We start from the raw sequence: 17,749 nt of genomic DNA, 5'->3' as shown, positions 1-17,749 counted from the left end.
AAAAAATAATTTTATAATATTTTGTCAATTGTGAAAATTGGCTTCAGATAACAATGTGAGTTTAGGTCAACATTGTACAATATTCTAATTCTCAAGAAATGGAATTTGCTCCACAAAAGTATAAATTTATATTTAAATGTGCTGTAGTTTAGAATATTGGAATATTTCCAAGATAGGCTATTATATATTATAGCATTAATCATATATTTCCATCTTGTAAACTATTACAAATAATTTGATAAAACATGTGAGATAGAACAGACTTGTTTGAGTTTAAAGCTTAACAGGGTTAAAGTAGTAGTGCATACATTTTATGATTGTTATTCAACACATTGAGACATTCAGTTTCAGTAAATATAATACAGCCATACAAACATAAATACACACACATATGTAATGTTAATATAACATTTTCTTGAAACACATCCAGGGCTTCAAGTCTGTTGGGCTTAAATTTAGAATCTAATGGTATTATTAAGTAAATGGTTTTGTCTTTTACCTGAATATCACACTCTACTAATTAGCACCCTAAATTCAAGATGAGTACCACAAATGTTTTAGCATTTCACTTTAACTTACTTTGTATTGGTCAGTTTTGGGTAAAATATACTTACAATTAAAATCTATTAAATATTTCATCTATCATCTATCTATCTATCTATCTATCTATCTATCTATCATCTATCTATCTATCTATCATCTATCTATCTATCATCTATCTATCTATCTATCTATCATCTATCTATCTATCTATCTATCTATCTATCTATATCTATCTATCTATCATCTATCATCTATCTATATCATCTATCTCTCTATATCTATCATCATCTATCTATCTATATCTATCTATAATCTATCTATCAGTCATTTATAGGATAGAGACATAAGGGGTGAGATGTATGGAATGGTAGTGAATAAAATAATAAAAAGAGATCAAGCCAAATTCCTCTCTGTACCAGAGTATAATCTCATTATAAGAGATTCTCTTATCAAAGATAGGAATATAATTTTTCTGGTTTTCTAAATTATTTTATAATCAGATAATATACATTAATAGTATAGAAAGAGACACAATTATTTGTGGTCCTGCATAATAGCAGTATAAATAAAAGAGCATGGCAACTTATACAACTAATGATAGATGTTCTACATATCTGGTATAATTTGGTTCATTAATTTAGGGTAAAATAGAGTTACATTTCTTGTTTTGCCAAATGATCACTTTTCCCACTATCTGCCATATTTCAGGAAGTGTGGTATTTCCCTCATCAGGGCTGTTACTACCCAATTGTTTATAAAAAATACCTTGATTGAGTTAATGAGTCTAAAGTGCCTTATTGCATGAAGAAAAAAGACATTTGTTGTCTGATAAATTCATTTCTGCTATTTTATTTCACTATTCTATAGTATTGCTGTTGAGCAGCATACTCATGGGTGCTTTGTCTATTACAGGTGTGGCGCTACTAGTCCATTTCCTTGAGCAGAACCTTGGAAACCATTCTTAGTCTGCAAAACTGGAATTCTCTTATTTCTTGCATGCACAATCTCTTTTTCCTGAAGCTCAAATACCATCAAGATGCTCAAGTTTTAGGATTAGCCAAACATTATTCTTTAAACAATACTCTATCAAAATTACTTAAAATGTTTTAAAAACTAATTTGCCAACCTAGATTTGTCCTTTCTTCAAAAAATTTTATTTAATTGTACTTCTATGCCTCTCTGGCACTAGATTTTACACAATATTGCCAAAATCTCATCCATTTCTCCAATTTTGAAGATGAGAATGTTTGGTGATTCTATTCTATATTTCCCATAAGATCCTGGGCTCTATATGGAAAAATATCCATTATTTCCCAAAAACATCTTTGAATTCCAAAGTGTTGGCAACTTTTATGAAGGTCATCACCTGCCAGGTTTATATCTGCATAAATAAAAGAGCCATTCTTATCTTGCTATATAACCTCAGAAGGCTAATAAATAATTGTAAATATAATAATAACAATAATAACAAGAAGACAAGTAACAGCAATAATCTTAATTAACCAGCTACTATATTTTTATTATTTAAGTGACAAATGGAAAGGGAGATTATATGAAAACTTCTCCTAAACACAGATGACATAGTTTTAATAGTGTCTGTAAACCAACTTGAATTATTAGACAAAATGCCTGGAAGATGGGGAAATCTGAAGAAAGATGCATGTTAGGTGCATCATGACACTTATATGGCATTCTTACATTTTCTTGAGTTAGTCTAAAATTGTTAATGACTTTGTCATCTGTAGGTCACTTTAAACCCATTTTCTCATTCATGCAGTGAACAGAATGTAGAGATGGGAAATATGTATGAGGATACTAAGTCAGGAGATTTTGAAAATCTCTGGATGGATGCTTTAATCTATTTGCAGGGCTATATAATTCAGTTGTGCACTTTGCGCCCTGCCCAAATGCACATGGCAGGGCTCAAGTAAGAACTTCAAGCCAGCCAAAGCTCAGTTGCTCAAACTTCTGCGTAAGTTTGTTTTTCCATAGGGGAAACTATTTTTTCCATTTAATCTTCCTGGGGAGAGAAGGATATATTTTACAATTTAAGACCCCTATGTGCTAACAGAAGCCTGATTATTGTATTTGTGATGACAGCAATAATTTCATAGTACGTTTTGCTAAATTATTCATCTATGATTTTGAAAATGAGCTCCCCTCTCCAAATATATAGACCAGTTGAAGTATTATTTGGAATATTAGCCATACCTAGAAAATGTTGAAGAGAAATGTATATCTAAGAAACTCACCCAGTCAATTTAGGGATTTCTAATATTAAATTGTCCTTAGAGGGAGAAAAAGCAAAGCATTATTAACAGTTTATTCATTCTTCCATTCTCCATCTTCAATTTGCCCGTTTAAACAATACTTACACTTTTCCTAGTTGGGAAACACATTCCCTCTTGCTGCCAAACAGACAGAACATCTGAAATCTGTTTTTAAGCAGTGTCACTTTTTCAAAGTAATAGGCACAACAAGAAGAAAAGAAACATCTGCTATCCGCAGATTTTTTTCTCTCTCTTTCCTCCCAACATCAATCTAGCAAGGCTTTGGCAACCAGCAACTTGCACTCTAAGTCACAGAAATGTCAAAGGAGAGTAGGAATGAGAGTGGACACCTCTGTTGAAATGTCACTTTGAAAGTAAATAAAATCAATTGAAAAAATGCCATCTAAAAACAAGAAAGTTGGCGGCCAGATAAGTTACACTGAAGTAGCCTCGTATAGAAATGATCCTTTTTTTCGACAGCTTTTTCCATAAAATGGCAAAATACAATAGACATGAGCACACATTTAAAATTCAGTGACACTTATTGCCTTGAAATTGGTTAATTAAGACTACTTCCTACTGAGATTAAACTAGTATTTTAAATGAAAATGTGATATATGTGAAAAATCTTAGGATATTTTAATATATATAATTGCCTCATAAATAATAATAGTACTAGGTGTCAGGAGAATTTGCTATGCAGTAAGGTGTAAAGCCCACAATTTCAGAATCTTGGGGTCTGAATTTTCAGCTCCACCACTTAGGTCTGTTTACTGAAAGCAAGTTACTTAAACTCTCATTGTCCAATTTTCTAATCTGTAAATTTTGATAGTGATAGTACCTAAATGGATTTTTGTGAGTATTAAGAACAAAGCAGTTAGAACGGTGCCTGGCATGCATGTTTCCTCAGTAAATTTTGCTTATCAGTAATTAAAGTATCCCAGTGGTTCAGTGGCATTCTTTCTACCATAAACCTGTACATAAGCAAGCGATTTCCTCTTCTAGTTTTCATTTACTGTGTTTGTATGATCAAAGGTGTTGACTCCTAAGCAAACAACGGTGTGTGAAAACACACTCCTTACAGAGATATCAGTAAACTTGTTGAAAATGGAAATGAATTAAAAACTTGGCAATTAAAGATACTGTGTAGTCTCCAAAGAACTAAATGTAGCAAAATTAAAGTCATTGTAATAGAAAAAAGAAAAGCGATCAGGCAATCATTATTGGACATGATGGTTTTGCTAAACTGATACAGCTATTGCTCTCTAGAGCTAGTGTGGAAAACTCCAGATCTCTAAGGGACCTCCATAGCATTCACTTATTTAATTTCCAGACTCATCTCCAACTAACACCCTTGTCCAGCCCCTCAAATCTCTCATTACATTATGCAGATTTTGCATATCTAGGTGAAATGTTAAGAAACAGAATGACTTCAGATAATTTACTGGGAGCCTGGAGGCAAATTTACATGGTAGATATATTTAAAAATTTACTATGGTTTTTAACTTATATACTTTTTAACTTTTTAAAAAAAAATCTTCTTCTGGGTTATTTTTTTCAGTTCTGAAACACGGTCATCAGTGTAGGCCACATACAAATATGGAAAATCTATGAAGATTCTCTTTTCTTTAGAAATGACCCTGGTCTCCTCCATCCTCAGTATTCAAGTGGATGTACATGGACCTGAAACTTGGGAAACCAATAGATGCTTTTTATTAAAATCACCTTTTATTTTTTTCTAATACTTGAGGTAAGTTCTCCTTTGTTTGTATTTTACTAAAATGATATCCTTAAGGAAGTCCAATACTTTAGGGTAGAATTCCTGAAGTCTAGAGAAAATGCTATAGTAAAAACTAAAAATGATCTGTGCCCTACTGTTTTAATAGATAAAGATCTTCCAGAATTAATGTTCTGCCAGACAAACTTCATTGAGGTATCTGAGAGTGGGTCATCTTTCAACTGGCCAAATAAGTTAGAACAGAGCTATTTGTAAAATTTTACCGGCTGAGGCTTTTACCTCTGTGTTTGTGTGGCACCTGGCAGAAAATGACACGGTAACTAGCTGCTGCCACTCTTTGTGGAGGTTTAGCTGTGGAACCATGCCACTTGAGTTGGGCATACTTATAACCTTTCTCCAAGGAGCATGGCAAGAAAGAGATATAGAGACATTTCTTAGATAATAAAAATGTTTGAGTCCCTATGTAATAGCAGTATTTTTCAAACATATTCCCATGAGATATTTCTGAGCCACCATGTTTGGGAACCATATTTAAACAACTGATTGCTTTTGCAATGGAACATCTTAGAGAAACAAATGTTAAGGCAAATTACCATTGGATGCCTTATAATTTTTACTTTTAACAGTGTTTTTAATCAAAATAGTTCAGCCTCTATTTCTTTTTTGTCCCTAACTCTTGTCCATATATACAGTATTCTCTTTGCATAAAGGATGGTCCTGTAGTAATAGAATGCTCCCCCAAAAGACAACTTCTCTTGTTGGTTTGATAAAATATTCCAGAGAAGTTCCACTTATTGGGTGTTTAATATCATATTTAAAAGTTTATGTGCAGAAACAGCACTGTATTTATTGAGGAGACTTAAAATCTGCTTTTTAGTATGACTATTTTAGTTTCAGTGCATTTTATACTGAAAGAACGTTATATATGAGGAACCCAGAAAACCTTGTCTGCTATCATACTGTTGTATTCAGAAAGCCTGATGATGAAGACAGAGAAAAAGACAAGTTGAAACTCACGGTGGCCTATTGAATAATGCCTGGAGAAAGTAACTCTTTGGCTGGTGAGGTTATTTTCTACTTATTTTCTATCTCATACATTGAGAACATTTAATCCATTCATCCTACGGTCTTTCCTCCTTGATCTGCTCATACAAATCCATGTCCTGAATCATTAAAATTGTAATAGTGAAAATAAATATTATTATAAAAAATATTATTATAAAATTTTTATAATAAATATTATAATTATTATAAATAATATTATACTCTCAGTAATTTCATTTTATATTAAAATATTGCTACCCTCTAGACATATATTATTTATATTATTAATATAAAAATACCGTATAATTTCCATGCCTCTTTATTTGCACTGATTACTTGACCTGAACTGCTCTTTACTCTTCCCCCACTTTTGAAGTCTTATTAATCCTTCAAAGCCTAGTTTAAATAGAATTGCCTGTATAGAGAGCTTTTCTTGATGCCTTTAATCAAGATATATTTCCCACCTTGTGTTTCCATAGTATTTTCTTGTACATTAAATATAGTATTCAGCCCAGTTTGCCTTGTACTTTAAATATATGAGCAACATACTAATATTCCTGTTAATAAATTTTAATGATAAAATTAACACAGTAAATAGCTTTTTAAAATATTCAAAATCACATGAAGAAAATAATATGTCTCCACAATTACTTGATGGGAGAAAAAAAGAGATATCAGCAAAATGTATATCAATCAGAAACTCAGAGCTGGGTTTGGAGTGGCACAGTGTTGGAGAGTGTGGGAGTTAAATGATGGGTGAAACCATTTCTGAAACACTCCAAGGAAAAGCTTCACCAATATAGCACAAATATTTCAGTCTCATTGGTGAGGAAACTTTTATAGTAAAATGGCTGCATTTGGCTGTTATAGTTATTAAATATTTACAGTTTCGAGATTTAATGTACATCAAGCACAATTTTTATTATGACTCACCTTCCTGCAAAGGTTTCCCAGACAGAAAAGATATTCATCATGTCACTACAAAGTCTTGTGGTCATTGTGGCAAGAATGTTTTATTACAAAGAAATCCATTGACGTCCCACTTGTACATCAGATTCATGAATTCGGTTGATAATATGTTTGGAATCTACACAAGTCTAGGAAGAGGTCCATGCATCACAGCAAACTTACCATGATTATTCATGGAGGTAAGATGATAGGATTTAAACCCTGCAGAGGAGTTGTGATACTGACTTGAGAATTCAAGAATATTTAAACTTTCTATATCTTTTAATATAATTAATTTGGCATTCTTCCCTATCATAATTTTTAGCATATTAAAGCAAATTATGTGTCTTGTTTATGTTTGTTAACCCAGTGCCTAATACAAATCTTGGTCTGTAGCCTTTCAATAAATGCTTATTGAGTTAAGTCTGTGAGTCTGATGTGCTGTATTATTGTCATTTTTAACCCAGTCGATGGCTGAGACATTCACTCATTCATTCATTCAAAATGTGTTATATCCCTTCCATGAACTAGGTAAGCTTTTATGTGTCCATAATTTCTAAGTATCCTATTGCTCCTCAGAAGTAGATCAATTTACCTAATAATTCATCTACAAATTTATTTTATTTGGTGAATCAGAAGCTGCTTTTTCCCAATGTCCTTTTTAAATTTTTACTAATAAAGATACTAATTTGTATCTGTATACAAGGCCATAAAACTAAAGACTACATTCTTAGCCTAGATTTCAGCAAAATTGAGCCATGTGACTATATCCAGGCTAATGGGATTGAACAGGAAGTGATGAGTGTAATGTCTATGCCACACCAGTAAAGGGCAGGGGCATCCAATGTCTCTCCTATTTTCTGTTATGCCTGAAATGTAGACTCAATAAATCGAAACTTTGGTCTCTGACTATGAAATGGAAGCAATGTGTTGAAGGTCTCAGATTACTAAGATAGAAGCATTTATGGATCACTGAAATAATCAAACCATTGTCATGAGCTAGTAATTGAAAGAGAAATCACACTTTAAAGTGTATTAGCTGTGCTCTTTGGTCTTTGAAATAGCAGTTTATCCCAAATACTAATAACTAAAACTGGATTTTATTTTGACTTTATAATAGCATTTTGTAAAACTTTCCTTGTGTGTTCTGGTGCTGTCGATGTAGACAAAGGAGAAAAAAACTGTATACTGTTGGACAAAAATATGGCATTGCTTAAAGTCTTTTTCTGGTTTTACATTTCCCTCTCTCAGCCTGCTCTCAGTCTCTTATCTCTCATATACCATCCCTCAGTATACCAGTCTATTTGCCTTTGTTTCCCCAATGTAGAGCAGGAATCTTAGCCAGAGACAAAATAAACTTTTCTGAAAATTATGTTATGAAGATGTAACCAACATTATAAAATAAAATAGTTTAAAGAAACAGGCACATTTATTGAATTGGTATATAAGTGACTTGCCTTTTCACAAATTGGCTTTTGTAAAATTTTATATCTCCCCCCCCAGAGTTCAAATCTTATTTCTTTCCCTATGTATTCCTTAGTATTCCTTGCAACTAAACTTGCAAGTTTCCCACTTGTAGTTGCAGGACCTGGCCTTGGCTACCTTGCTTTATCTGTTACTTTAATAAACATTTCATTATTTTTGCTGATCAAGTATTCCATATCCATTCTTCTGGAAAGAAATTATTTTTTTAAGTGTCAGACTTATTGTATGCTTACTGAATCCCTAGATCCTCACTTCACCATCATAGAAATTTCTTGCTAGTCTCTAGCTGACTACTCGGAGTACCACACTTAGTCACAGAAATTTGATCGGTGTTGAATATATAGTCCAAGGAAAAAATTCATCAGGTTATTATTATCAGACAAGGTTGGTACCAAAATAAAAAGATAAAGATATTTATGGCCTTCATAATGATACAATTTTCTATATCTAACAAACATTTGTGAGTCTTTATGCATCAAATAATATATATCATAATTCATAAAGAAGAAAACTGCTAAAATTATAGAAAAATACTAATATAGTATGTGACTATAATTCAACCACTCCAAGGAAATGAAAATCAAGTAGATAAAAAGTGAGTGAGACAATTCAGCAGTTGTAACAAATGTACAGTCCTGGTGGAGAATGACACTGAAAATGGAGTAGGCTTATGCCCATTTGCGCTGAGGGGTATATGGAAAATTGCTGGACCTTCCCCTCAATTTTGTTGTGAATTTAAAACTACTCTAAGAAAATTATTTTAATTAGTAAAAATTCATGCACACATGACCACTCACCCCCTCCCCACCCACCTAAATTATATACTGATACTTCCACACAGTTTCTTTCTCAAGAAGTCAGCCAAAAACCTGGAGCTGAAAGGGGTAAATAAATAAAAGAGGCATTCGTTTTGTTTTTTTTTAATTTTCCTACCAAGTTACTCATTACATAGCACGTTTTAAGTATCTTGAAAGTAAAACAATTCAATATCTTGTGAACTGAAGGCAGTCAGTCTCGCTTGTGTTCCAGGAAATAAATAAGGTATTGTCTTATATAAATATAGAGTCTACATGTATCAAATGCAATTTAATTTTTTCTGAACAGAATATAGACATGGATAATTTACAAAAAGATAATTACTGTTTAGTTCCCCCCCAAATCTATAATTTATATGAAGAAATAAATACTGTGAAGTAAATATCGTATCTTCTCCAAGTAACACTAGAGATTTATTTTAAAAAATAAATACTTCAAGAAAAGGAAAACTAACTGCCAAGGATTTAAAATAAAAGCCTAAGAACATTGTGCTGACTTCCATTGCCATAAACATGGTGTACTAGATGGCTGGAGAGAGGCTCCTGATATTTAAAAATAAAAAAAAAAATAAAAAGGCTTAATATCATGCAAAAACATCCCATTATATAACCATGAATTAACAAAATATATAAATAATCCACAGACAAAAATTATATTAAGACAGAAACCAAAAGACATAAGTACAGCATTGAAGTTAATTTTCAAAACTTAGTGAACATAAGCATCAGTGTTTTTTAGCTTCTGGAGGCCTATGGGTTAGAGGCCAATATAGACCCAGAGATAGTTTCTCGAATATCCATGTGGTAAGTTTAAGAGTAAACTAAAAATAAAAACAGTGCCACCGCCTCCAACCAGTACCTACAAATGAAATGTAATGTAATAATTTATAATAAAGAGCTAGACTTCAAAAAGGATGTTTCTCGAATCCACTGTGACTGAATGCCCAGAGAAATCTGAATTCCAAAATGTCATCCTAAGTCTCACAACATTATTTCTCTAGTGAGCCATATGGAAATAAAAGTAAATCCTTCCTGGAGAAACACAAGTTCATCACACCCCTTGTATATTTCCACAGTTAATTTTTTCTAGAAAATAAACTATACAAAAATAAATGAATAAATAAAAGTTACCAAACACATGCCTGCACACACAAAAATATGCGTGCAGGAATATAAATTGGAATCAAAACAACAGCAACAAAACAGAACAAAAGCAGAACCACAAATATTCCAGATACTGGATCAATAAGTATGAGTTTATATGACTAGTCCAATAAATATTTCAATACATGAAAGACAGATGTAAAATATTAGTAGGTAGGAAGCAAACTTGAAGAAAAGAATGAACTCCAAAAATGGAAAATATAATTACTAAAATTAAAAACTCAAATGAAGGAAATATAGACTCAAAAAGCTTGTAATAAAAGAACACATTATGCATGACTTATTTTAAATAAATTTAAAACCAAACAAAACCAATATAATAATATTAAGAGTCAGAATAGTGGTTACTCTTGGAGTACACTAATCTAATATGCATAAGGGGTTGTGGCACAGGGACTTCTGGGGTGCTTATTCTAATGAGTTGCATGGTGTGTTGTTTGTAAAATTCGTTTAGCTCTGTAAGACTTTTGTACTCTTCTGTGTTTGGATTATACATAAGTAAACAGTTATATAAAATGAATGTATATAAAAAGTTATATATATATAAAGTTATATGCATATAAAGTTGTGATATATAAATATTACATATAAAAATTATAATATATACATATATATGAATGTATTAACCAGTCAAAATGCTTATGCCACTGCTACAAAATAGTTAGTAGAAAATAGCTTTCAAATTTTTCTATGGGTATGCATGAGAAGTGATATTTATTCATTTATTATTATCTTTGTTGTTGAAAGTATTACAGATGCCCCCACTTTTTTCCCATTGACACCCCTCCACCCTGCACCGGTTCCTCGCCCCAGGCCTTCACCAAACTATTGTCTATGATTATCCTTCAGCTATCATTCCATTCCTTTCCTTTGTTTTATGGCGAATTCCGTGAAAAGCAATCTGCTTACTCTCAAATTTCTCTCTTTAAATATATCCTCTCTTGAATCCACTTTACTAATCCCTAAAATCTGTGTCCATAGGTAATGGATATATGCATATAAGTTCTTTGATTAATTTCTTCCTACCCCCACCCCTCCCCACCCTTCCTCTGAGATTCTTTAGTCTGTTCCATGCTTCTATGTCTCTGGATCTATTTTGTTCATCAGTTTATTCTGTCCATTAGATTCCACATATGAGTGAGATTACATGATACATGTCTTTCTCTGAGTGGTTTATTTCGCTTAGCAAAATACTCTCCAGATTCCTCCATGCTGTCCCAAAGGGTAAGAGATCCTTCTTTTTTTACCGCTACATAGTATTCCATGGTGTAAATATACAACTTATTTTTTATCCACTCATCTACTTATTGGCACTTGGGTTATTTCCAGATCTTAGCTTTTGTAAATAGCACTGCTATACATATAGGAGCACATATAATTTTTCTGATTGATATTTCAGGATTTTTAGTATATATGCCTAGATGTGGGATCACTGGGTCAAATGGCAGTTACATTTTTAATTTTTTGAGGAAACTACATACTGTTTTCCATAGTGGCTACACCAGTGTGCATTCCCAGCAGCATTCTCTACATCCTTGCCAGCACATGTCATTTGTTGATTTGTGGATGGTGACTATTTTGACAGGTGATACCTCATTGTCATTTTAATTTGCATCTCTCTAATGATTGGTGACTTTGAACATTTTTTCATATGTCTCTTGGCTATCTGTATGTCCACTTTGAAGAAATGTCTATTTAGGTCCTTTCCTCATTTTTTCATTGGCTTGTTTGTCTTCCTTTTGTGAAGTTGTATGAGTTCCTTATATATTTTTAATATTAACCCCTTATCAGATGTGTCATTGGCAAATACGTTCTCTCATACAATGGGCTCCTTTTTCATTTTGCCAATGGTTTCTTTTGCTGTGCGGAAGCTTTCTATTTTGATATAGTCCCATTTGTTTATCTTTTCCTTTGTTTCCCTTGCCCTAGGAGATGTATGGGCAAACATACTGCTATGAGAGATGACTGAGATTTTGCTGCCTATGGTTTCTTCTAGGATTTTTATGGTCACAACTTGCAGTTAAGTCTTTTATCCATTTTGAGTTTATTTTTGTGTATGGTGTAAGTTGGTGGTCTAGTTTCATTGTTTTGCAGGTACCTGTCCAATTTTTCCAACACCATATATTGAAGAAACTGTCTTTACCCAGTGGTATGCTCTTGCCCCCTTTCTCAAATATTAATTGAGTGTATCAGCTTGGGTTAATTTCTGGGTTCTCTGTTCTGTTCCATTGATCTATATGCCCGCTCTTGTGCTAGTCCCAGGCTCTTTTGATTACAGTCACTTTGTAGTATAACTTGACATCTGGTACTGTGATCCCTCCAACTTTGTTCTTTCTCAAGATTGTTGTGACTGTTCTGGATCTTTTTTGGTTCCATATAAATTCTTGGAGTATTTGTTCTACATCTGTGAAATATTCCATTGGTATTTTAATAAGGATTGCATTGAATTTATAGATTGCTTTGGGTAGTATGGACATTTTAATGATGTTAATTCTTCCAATCCATGAATATGGTATATTCTTCCGCTTCTTCCTCTATCTCTTTTTGCAATGTCCTGTAGTTTTCCAAGTACAGGTCTTTTACCTCCTTGGTTAAGTTTATTCCTAAGTCCCTTAATTTTTTAGTTGCAGTTGTAAATGGGATTGTTTTTTTAGTTTCTCTTTCTAAGAGTTCATTATTGTATAAAAAAACCATTGATTTCTGAGTGTTAATTTTGTATTCTGCTACTTTGCCCAACTCATTTATTAAATCTAGTAGGTTTTTGGTGGAGTCTTTAGGATTTTCTATGTACAATATCATGTCATCTGCAGATAATGGCAGTTTTACTTCCTCTTTTCCAATTTGTATGCCTTTTATGTTTTCTTCTTGCAGACTGTGTCTAGGACTTCCAGTACTATATTGATAAGAGTGGTGAAAGGGGACATTCCTGTATTGTTCCAGTTCTTAGGGGAAATGACTTTAGTCTTTACACATCGAGTATGATGTTGGCTGTAGGTTTGGCACATATGGCCCTTATTATGTTGAAGTATGAGCCCTCTATTTCCACTTTGCTGATAGTTTTTATCAAAAATGGTGTTGGATTTTGTCAAATGTTTTTTCTGTGTCTGTTGATATGATCATGTGATTTTTGTCTTTCAGTTGCTGTTGGTGGCAGTAGGAGGGATTGACCCCCAGGCCAATAGCTGGGAGGATCAGTTGCTATTACAGTGGAGGAGCCATTGTGCAGAAGATGATCCTGTGGAGCAGGACTTGCTTCAGCAGTACCTTGGTGCTCACCAAGTCTGACCCTTGAGTGTGTCACTCACGCAGGTGGTAGGGTTGTAATTCTGCATGGTATGAAGCTGTCAACCAGGTACACTGGTTCTGTGGCCTCATGGGAGATACAAGGTCAGCCACCACTTGTGCCCTGCCTGGGGTCACCTACAAGCTACACAGCAATCTGCAGATGGCTGCTAATTGTGCTGGGCTTGGAGGTTCCCAGGGGAGGCCAAGATGTGAAACAAGGTCAGCTGCCACTAGTGCTAGGCTTGTCACCACTTAGCACGAGGTACAGGGTATGCAGAGACCAGCTGCTGCTTGTTTGAGAAATTTTAGGAAGTCTTAAATATAAAAATTCTGACTGAGAAAATTTAAAAGCTTTATCTAAATTTTTTTTATAAAATACTGAATCCAACAACTAGAGATTACACTTTCTTTTTAAACATACATTGAATATTCACTTGCTGTTATGCATGTCTCAACAAATTTCAAGGGTTTAGGATTACACAGAATGTAAGTAAGTTAGAAAGTAAAAATAAAATAATAACTAGAAAAACAATAAGAAATTGCAAAAAATTTAAATATTCATGAATCAAAGTCACAATGCTACTGGAATTAGAAAAATATTTACAAATTGAAATTAATAAAATATGTTTTAAAACTTGTTCACTGAAACTTACAAATATTATTTAGAGTGAAGCTTGTAAAAAAAAAATAGGTTTCAAGAAACTGGCTCATGGGCCATATTCAGCCTACTGCTATTTTTATACATTTACAGTGGTAAGAAAATTTTTGTATACTTTTAAAGGGTTGTCACAAAATACAAAGATATTGAACAAAGTCTATATGTGGCTCACATAACTTAAAATATTCACTTTGTTCATTTATAAGAAAATGTTGTTGACCCTCTGGCTTAAATGCTTACATGGGAAAGAAAAATTATTAGCTTAAAAGATTATACTTTCTAAGTGATTGATAAAAGACCAGTAAAGCAAACCTAAGGAAATTAGAGAAAAAGTCAAGGTAAGAGTAGAAAGTAATAAAACAGAAATCAAACATATGGTTGCTATAAACAAAGCCAAAATTGTTTCCTTGAAAAGTCTAATAAAGCTGACAAACTTCTGGTGAAACTGATCAAAGGGAGACAGAGAGAAGTGAGGGTAAGCACACATAAATAATGTTAGGAATGAAATAGGAGACATAACTCAGATTCTCCAGACCTTAAAAAGTTATTAAGGAGATACAATGAGCAAAAGGGATTTAACCAGGTGCCTCAGAATGTTAAAACTTAATAAGAAAATACGTTGAAAAAACTCATGTTATTAACTTAAAACATTCATGATACTGACGTAAAAATTCTCAATGAAATATGTTTAAATAAAATCCAGCAATGTGTGCATAAAATAATACATCATAACCTAGTTGAGTTATTGCAGGAATGCAGGTTGGTTGGATAAACATTAGAAAACCACTGAATGTAATTCACCATCACAACAAATAAAAGAAACACATAATTATACCAATACATGCTGAAGAAAGGGTTCAGTAAAATTCTATACGTAGTCATTATTTTAAAAAGTATTTTTATCAAATTAGAATAAGATGGGAACTTTCTTATCCTGAAAAAAAAATTGTTAAAACTATGTATAGCCCAGCCTGATGTTGCTCGGTAGTTACAGAATTGGACTTCACCCTGAAAGGTCACAAGTTTGATTCCTGGTCAAAGGCAAGTACCTGGGTTGCAGGTTCGATCCCCGCCCCAGTCCAGGCAAGAGTGGGAGGCAACCAATTGATGTGTCTCTCTCACATTGATGTTTCTCTATCTCTTCCTTTCTCTCTCTCTCAGTCTCTCACTACCACTCTCTGCCTTCCTTCCACTCTCTCTAAAAATCAATGGAAAAATTATCCTCAGTTGAAGATTAACAACAATAAAACTATGTACACAAAAGAAATCTATTTAGATATTATATAGTAATCTTAATTCTATTTAACATCAGAAATAAGCTAAAGCCATTCTATTAAACTACAAATAACTAGAGTTGAGGTAAGAAGTATCAACATCACTATATACTATATAAGTAACTGAAACTATTTTTAAAGAATTACTCCCACTCTCTCCAAAAATAAGACACTAAAGAGAATTTCTCAGTTGAATTCTATCAAGTCTTGAGGAATAGAAAATTCTAACATTACTGACAATATTTCAAAGCACAGATTGAAAAAAACAAGTTTCTAATTATTTTTTTACTAGTAAATCATACAAGATAGTATCATATACGCACAAGTGTTCACACAAAAATACTAAAATTTTACCTTTATTAATATCAATCCATAAATCCAAATAAAATATTAGAAAGTTAGAACCTTGCAACACATATAAGACTAATATACCATGATCAAGTAAGATTATCCTGTTATGATTTAATATTAAGAACTTTATTAATGTAGTTCACTACATAAATAGGTCAGAAGAAGATATTCTTCATAATTCTAGAAACAGTACTTGTGTCCAATATTATTCAGGACACCTTCTCAAATATATTTTCATGGAATATGATCAAATAAATAATGCCTAACATAATGTTTAATGTAATTTTAAATCTTTAACATAATTTTTAAACCAAAACATAATATCATGTTTAACAATAAAACAATTCCATGAAAATTGGGAGCAAGAAAAGTAAAAAAAAGGAAGTAATTACATAGTATAAAGCAATTAAAAATTTAAAAATTGTATGCTTTTAAAGCCCAATATAAAACCTATAGGCTATAAAAAACAAAATGTACTGGGTAATATAGCTAATTAAAATTTTCTATATAAATATTTATAGATCTCCAATACATATGAAGCATAACAATGTAGAACAAAGAATAAAATAAGAACTGACATATTATTACAAATGCAAACGTTGGAATATGCTCAGCAGAAAGTTGTAGCAACTGTAATCTAAGAAATCCCATCTCCAGAAATAGAACCCACAGATATCTCACACAAATATGTAAGACACATTTAGAAGGAGGATACTTGCAGCAATTTTTGTAAGTGCAAACAATAAGAAACAAAGTTAATTTTTACTGATAAAGGACTTAGATATATTTATCCCAACCTATAAAAATACTACTGAGTTGATAAAACAAAATGAAACAAAAAACCTCTATCAAAATATACTGGTAGGAAATGATCTCCGGATACATTCTGAAGCTAAAAAAAACAAGCAATATACATACTATGCATTTATGCAGTAAAAGAATTTTGTTTACATGGGTCTAGAAAATTTTTTAAACTATTCATATATAAAAACTGCTATGTTGTTTTAGAATGGGGATTGAGGTGGTGTGGGAATAATATGCAACTTAAGGTTAAGTTTGTATTACTTAGAATTGTTTGAAATTTTCACCAAATTTGATACTTTCCAATTTGAAAATCATAACCAGATATGGATAGAAAAATGGGTGATGAATGATTGGATAGATAGGTGATTAGATAGATAGAAGACAAAAATAAAATATGACTTTTTGGAGGATGAGCCTGTGAAAATGATCTCATCCAACAACCATCGCATTTATCTTCTAATTTGTTATATTTACTTTTCAGAAGACACAAATTAGTTTCTTTTTTTCTTGTTTATCTGGATTTTCATGCTCACTATCTTCAAGTAGACAAACTACTTCTAGTAAACGATCACAAGTACCCATGGATTCAGCCTCTTATTGGCTAAATAGTCACTCAATTTGTACCCAAGGATACATTTGACCTAAGGCTAAAAGAAAGTCCACTTTATCTTACATAACTACTCTGGTTGTCTGTATGGTAGCCACTGATTCAAACTTTATTTGACCTATACATTATAGTCTCACAGTCATTTTATATATAACCATTGCATATATAAAATTCTAATTATTAGCAAAACATAGGAAAATTAGTAAGAAATTAGATGATAAGTTAAGTTGGTCCTTTACCAAATATTTACTGAGATCTTACTGTACATATGCATGGCATTCTGCTGAAGAAATACACTGAATGATTTTTTTAAGGCCCTACTCTCCAAAACCTCATATTTAAGTAGAGCAATAAACACAGACACAACAATTGCAGTGCAATGAGTACTAAAAAGAAGACATGTACTGAGTATTAATGAGCTCACCAAGGACGGGATTAACTCTGCCTCTGGTCATGGAAGCTTCCCAGAGAGGTGACATTCCGTGAATGCACTGAGAAATCCTTTGGAAGCTGCCTAATGTACAAGAAGAAAACATGCTAGCAAAGGCACTGTTATTTGGAGAATGTGACAATTTTGGCAAATAGCATGTAGCCCAGCATGGGTGGAATAAGGGCATATGGTTTATTGGAAAAATGGTGACCCCTTAACTTGAATCCTTAATGCAGAATTTTTGTCAAGCTTGCTTAAAAATTTGCATTTGTGCTATAGGCAGGAAAATGGAGTAGAATGTGGTCATTTGGAGGATAGGGGAAGGGTCCTGAC

This window comes from Miniopterus schreibersii, assembly GCF_964146895.1.
Source record: "Miniopterus schreibersii genome assembly, chromosome: 2".
Classification (NCBI taxonomy): Eukaryota; Metazoa; Chordata; class Mammalia; order Chiroptera; family Miniopteridae; genus Miniopterus; species Miniopterus schreibersii.
Note: the sequence above shows the minus strand (reverse complement) of the source record.